Source organism: Balaenoptera acutorostrata, chromosome 1 (genome assembly GCF_949987535.1).
Source record: "Balaenoptera acutorostrata chromosome 1, mBalAcu1.1, whole genome shotgun sequence".
Taxonomy (NCBI): Eukaryota; Metazoa; Chordata; class Mammalia; order Artiodactyla; family Balaenopteridae; genus Balaenoptera; species Balaenoptera acutorostrata.
The window spans coordinates 45,925,613-45,932,065 of record NC_080064.1 but is presented as its reverse complement, the minus strand read 5'-3'; positions in this window follow the sequence as shown (position 1 = coordinate 45,932,065).

Here is a 6,453-nt window from a genome sequence, read left to right as displayed (position 1 = left end):
TGCACCAGTGCCATGCTGAAGAGCGTGGGGTTCACGTAGTGGGAGATGGCAAAGCTGTCTGCATGTGGGTCCCACAGGCACCCGCTGGAGACCACCACGCTGTCCTGCCCCTTGCTCCCGATGCTGACAGAGCACACCAGCCTGTAGTGGGGCGGGGTGACAGTCTTGACCAGGTCCTGGATCTCAGCACTCAGCACAGCGGCCAGGTGGGCACACAGGGCCGGATGGTAGGCCACACCGGCCAGCTTGTTGGGCAGGTGAGCCTGCATCAACTCCTGCGCCCGGACCCAGAGGAACTTCACCTCCGGCCTGGCCGCCCGCAAGAGGACATGGAGAGAGGGGAGGAGGGGGGTGATGGTGGGGAGTCTTTGCAACAAGGCATACAGAATTGGGGCTTGAAGCCTGTATGTTGGACATAGAACCCTGAGTCTGAGCAGTGGGGTGGACAATGGAATGTAGAACCTGGGACACAAGAACGTAATTGTACAACTCTGTAGTCCTATGCTTCCAAGGGGCTCAGCCTGTGGTAGGTGCCCGAGCGCCCACGGCCCCGACTCCCCTCCCACTCCCTGCATCCCCAGGCCTCTGGCCCACACCTGCTCCTGGATGATGCTGATGGGCAGGTGGCGGTTCAGCTGGAGTCACGACTGTGTTCTCGAAGACGTCCAATTCTGGAAAAGTAAGCATGGAGGTAAGTAGCACCTGCTGAACGTCTCCTGAGCTCCAGGTCTGAGTCATCTGTTTCAGGCTGGGTGTGCCGCAAAGCTGACTCTGAGCGGGGATGTGGATGCAAGAAGTTTACGTGGGAGGGGATCCAGGGAAGCACGGCGAGGGAGTGGGGAGGGAAGCCAGCACAGCGTGTGTTGATGGGCAGCTTTTCCCTGCACAGCTGGAGCTCATCCGCTGGGGTCCTGCCACTGACCGCAGAAGGCACTCAGAACTTCCCCACCCAGGGGCGAGGGAGCTGGGGTGTTTATCCACCAACATCCGTTGTCTCTCTGGGACTGAGGCTTGTTCCAACTCCTGGCGCTTGTGGCCTCCCAGGTGTGGGCTCAGCCTGGCAACCAGAGAAGCCCCCAGGCAGGGAGACGCAGGAAGCCCCCGGTGCGTGTTCCTCCAGCCGGGCCAGGGTGACAGAGGTGGCACATCAACAGTGTCCACTAAGTTATCTCACTTAATTCTCACCATCTTTTATTTATTTATTTATTTATTTTAAAGTATTTATTTATTTATTTATGGCTGTGTTGGGTGGGTCTTCGTTTCTGTGCGAGGGCTTTCTCCAGTTGCGGCAAGCGGGGGCCACTCTTCATCGCGGTGCGCGGGCCTCTCACTATCGCGGCCTCTCTTGTTGCGGAGCACAGGCTCCAGACGCACAGGCTCAGTAGTTGTGGCTCACGGGCCTACTTGCTCCGCGGCATGTGGGATCTTCCCAGACCAGGGCTCGAACCCGTGTCCCCTGCATTGGCAGGCAGATTCTCAACCACTGCGCCACCAGGGAAGCCCTAATTCTCACCATCTTGAGAGCAGTAGCTTCCCTGTTTTATAGGCAAAGACACGGATGCTCACAGGGTAGAACAGCTGATGGAGAAAGTGGTGTTGCATGAGGGCAGGCACTGTAGCCTGCCCCATCCCCACCCACCATCCCATCCAGCACAACGTCTGGCCAGTGAGTGTGGAAGGGGCATAAGAGATGTGTGCAAAGGAACAGGTATGAGTGGCTATAGTCACAAAAGGGCATATTCACACTCAGCAATGGACAGTCACCCACAAAGAGATCAACATACGTGGTGCCCCATGCATAGACACTAAAGTGGGCTCATGAGCCCAAGAAAACAGCGTGACCAGATGGCAACACAGGTGCACCCAGAGACAGACAAATATGCACAGTGACAGATACAGCATGGCAGCACACCACCCCCGGACATACTCACAACACCGTTTCAGGGACAGCTCTGTGCCCAGTAGCTCCAGGGTGCTGCAGAAAGGAGGGTCCTCTCTACACTAAGACACCCCCTGGGAGTTTGAGGTGGGTCCTCAGGGCTCAGCCGTGGGAGTCTGCACAGCAAGACACTGGAAGGCCCCCGACTGCGCAGGGTGACGGTCCTGTTGAGGGCACAGGCACTCCCCAGTGACCCTGGCGGGGTGGCGGCGGGTGGCCTTTGTTCCTTCTCCGCCACCTCCCCTGGGGACTGGGAGAGCAGTTGAGGCCAGGCTGCTGATTGGAGGGAGGGGCAACCAGGCAGGGGAGGCCCCGCCCAGAGGTGACTTCAAGGAGAGATGGGTTAGAAAGACACGTGCGAGACCTGGGGTCTGTGCAGCCTCTTTGCAGCCTTTGTTTTTTTGTTTTGTTTTTTAAAATATATTTCTTATTTATTTATTTATTTTTGGCTGCATTGGGTCTTCACTGCGGCGCACAGGCTTTCTCTAGTTATGGCAAGCGGGAGCTACTCTTCATTGCAGTGCGTGTGCTTCTCGTTGCGGAGGCTTCTCTTGTTGCGGAGCACGGGCTCTAGGCATGCGGGTTTCAGTAGTTGTGGCACGCGGGCTCAGTAGTTGTGGCTCACAGGCTCTAGAGTGCAGGCTCAGTAGTTGTGGCGCATGGGCTTAGTTGCTCCACGGCATGTGGGATCTTCCTGGACCAGGGCTCGAACCCGTGTCCCCTGCATTGGCAGGTGGACTCTTAACCACTGCGCCACCAGGGAAGTCCTCTGTGCAGCCTTTGGCGTTCACACAGATGGAACATAGGATAAGGGAAGACACGCATTCCCAGCTTACTGTGTGCTGGCACTCCTCCCATGCCAGAGGTCCCCACCCACCTACCCTCACAACGCCTGGCAGAAATGTCACAGGCAAGGAAATGATGCCTGTAGAAGCAAAGTGACTTGTACAAGGTCGCACAGCTGGTAACTGCCAGAGTTGTGATCTGAACCCATATGGTCTGGGTTCTAGGGGCTCTGGGCTTAACCACCACACCAGACCACCCTGCCACCCCACTGGGCAGGGTTAAAAGCACACGCTTCGGACACAGAGGAACATGGGCTCAAACAGACAAGGACACTTCCTGGTTGTGTGTCCTTGAGCAGCTCAATCTATAAATGGCTGCTGAGCACTTAGCATGTGCTGGGGGAGGACGTGCAGTTGGACGGAGACAACGAAAGAATATGCTCTGGGTGAAGCTTGTGCTGGGCGGTGGGATGAAAACCCAAGTAGATGGAGAGTATTCACAGAAAAACCAGGCAGCCAGAGCACGGGTGGTCCCCTCTGTGCTAGGGGTGCGCCCAGGGAGGGGCACACTTCCAGCTTGGGGTGGGGTCAGGATGACTCCCTGGAGGAGGTGACAATGTTTTGAAGGATGAGTAAGAGTCTGTCAAGGGAAGATAGAGCAGAAAGAAAGGCAATCCAGGCTCAGGGCACAGCGTGTAGGAGAAGTGAGAGAGATGCGGGTAGCTGGGATGTGACTCTCAGGATGGGGACAAAGTCTGAGATGCGCTCCATGTGTGGGAGGGTAGTGGGTTGTCCTGAAGAGGCATGAATGCCAAGCAGAGAACTTTGGATTTTATCCTGAGCAGAGGGCTGACATGGTCAGATTAGCATTTTAGAAAGATCAGAGTAGAGAGTGGGTGGGGTGGGCAAGAAGCAGGCAAGAGCGGAGACACGTGGGCCGGTGAGATGGAAGAGCCTGCTGTAGAAATGCAGAGAGAGATGGAGAGGGGGTAGTGATGGTTTCAGAAGTTGTGTCAGAGCCTAGAGTGGTGACCAAACTCAAGTGTGACTGTCAATATGGGGATAAGGGGAAGTCGAGGCAGCTCCTGCGTTTCTGGCTTGGTGGGTTGGTTGTGCTGCCACCTTGAATAGGAAACCTGAGGGAGAAGCCAGTTTGGGGGAGGGGCGGCGATAAGTTCAGCTGGGAGCTGTGGGGGACCCGAGGGGCGCTCTGGTGGTTACCAGCCCAACGGCCATCCTTGCTCTTGCTAACCAAAATTCTGGAGCATGGTGGAAGTGAAATGCCTGGTCTTTCGGGATGAATCATGCTAACCTCCTCTTGCCAGTGATGTTCTAGGAGTGGGCGTGCATCCCAGTTTGGGCTCTCCCAAAAGCAGACCTTGAAACAGGATTTGAAAGCACATGGTTTATTTAGGAGAAAGGGGGAACATTGATGGGACTTTAGTGACCAGAAATTGTTGGTGACCAGGACATATAGTTTGACTGCAGTGGGGGAGTGCAGCCCAGCAAACCTTGGAAGAGGGAGAGGAGGGAGAAATGGAAGAGATAAGTGTAGACACTGCTCTCAAGAAGCCTGGGAGTGAAAGCCAGCAGATGGGTAGGGTGAGAGCTGGAGGGAAACACAGGCTCATGGAAAGGGTTTGTATCCCCAGCCATGGTGGGGAGACCTGCATGCGCTTAACTGTGGATGGAGAGCGCCAGCTGGGCAGGAGAGGCTCTAAGGATATGGGGAAGGCAAGAGCTACTGGAGAGCTAGGTGCCCAAAGCAGTGGGAGGACTGGGCTCCCGGCACAGGTTGGAGGGATTGGCCTCGGACAGGAGGTGGGAACACCTTCCTCAGAGGCTGCAGGGAGGGATGTATGAGCACAAGGTGAGGTCTGTAAGGCGAAGGGGCTCCTACTTTACTGTTTGCCTTTTTCCCTCCACGGGAAGGGATGGGGTCATCTGCAGGAGAGGTGGGGATGCACTGTCTCGGGGAGACTGGTGACCGCCTGGGATGGTGTCTGTGGAGAGTCACAGAGAGAGTCACCTGGGGAAACATGGAAAGGCTGGGGGGCGGAGCCGAGACCCTAGACGAGGCTGGAGACCATGAACAGCGGGTGCTGGTGCTGACTACATGGTGACGGGACTCTGCCCAGCAGCGCCCAGAGGTCCAGACACCTGGCGGAGAGTGTGGCCAGGGGGACTTGTCCAGCAGATGTCATGAAGGGAGGGCAGGATGACCCTGAGCCTGGAATCTCAGCCCAAGGAAGAAGATGGGGTGAGGGATATGCGAGGCGGGGCGGGGAGAACAGCAGGGAAAGGAGACTGGAGCTTCACTGGGGTGCAGGGAGAGAGGCGGTTGCTCCAGGGGTGGGACAAACACTTCACAGATGAGGGATTCAGGGGGTAACAAGTGGATGCTGTCACAGCCCTGCCCACACCCTGTGGCCCTCACCATTCCCAAGTTCCTGCTGTGACCCCTGGACACTGGGGCATACACAGGCAGGTTGGAAATGCCTGGGAAAGGATGGCCTCGAGCGGCCGTCACCCAGGGGCAGCTGGCAGTGGTGGACAAACACGCTGCCTCCTCCTGCCTCACTGAAACACCATCTCCCAGAGGTGCCCTTGGGGGTGGAGCCTCGGTTGCCCACGGTGGTCAGCTGCTGGCTAACATACCCTGAATCAGCTTCTTCTCACCCCCGTCTCCCTGCCCCCCTCCCCTACCTGTGCTTCCGGGGATCACCTCCCGGATAAACTCCTTGTCCTCAGCTCCCTGCCACAGGGTCTTCTTGTGAAGCAACTCAACCCACGACAGTGGCTCAAACCGTCTGCACTTCAGCTTCCTCCTCTGCAAGATGTAGGGTCCCATATGTGCCTCTGAAACTGGGGGGACACAAGCACAGGTCTGGGAGGCTCAGCACCATGCCCAGTACTCAGCAGGCACTGGGTTAGCGCCCTTACTCATACACACAGCAGGTGTTTAATAAAAGCTCCAGTCCCCTCAGACGGCTCAGTACACAGAACCTCTCTGTTCTGGCCAATCAGGCCCCACCGGTAAGCCAGTCCCTCAGGCCTGACCATTCCCGATGCTCTTAGCTGAAAACCTTCCAGGTGGCCTCCCTCCCGTGCTGGCAGCAAAGGGCTCCCTGGGGACCTCCTGACAAAAGGATGGGCCAGAGGCAACACGTGGTCTGGCAGATGGACGTCTGAGCTCCTCAGAGGTCAATAAATATCCTCCTATGCACTGAGCCAGGCACTGGCTTGGGCTTCCCCTACATTATCTCATCTAATCCTCTCCACAAACTGCAGGCACTGCACTGCTCTCCTGTCGTGGTCCAGGAGACTGGGCCTCAGAGAGGCCCCCGCAGCCCAGCAGTGAAGGGTAGAGCCTGGATTCAGCCCTTGTCTGTCAAGCCAGAGCCCAGGCTCCTCACTGGGAGGCAGGAACATGCCATGTTCACCTCGGATGCCCTGTGCCTGGTGCAGGCTCTGCACAGAGAAGGAGCTTAGGAAATGAGCCTTGGGCCCAAGGCTCATTCATTGACTGAACCAAATAGGGCTCCTAGAGTAAATTGAAAGATCCTGTTTCCTGTTGGACACGGCGCCCCTGAGGGTATTGCTGCGGCCCAGCTCCTAGCACAGGGCCTGGCACATAGTGATGTTCAAGCCAGGTTTGTGGATCAATAAAAAGGTGAACATTTAATATCCTTGGCCAGAATTTACACTGTGGCCCAGATCCATGACTGC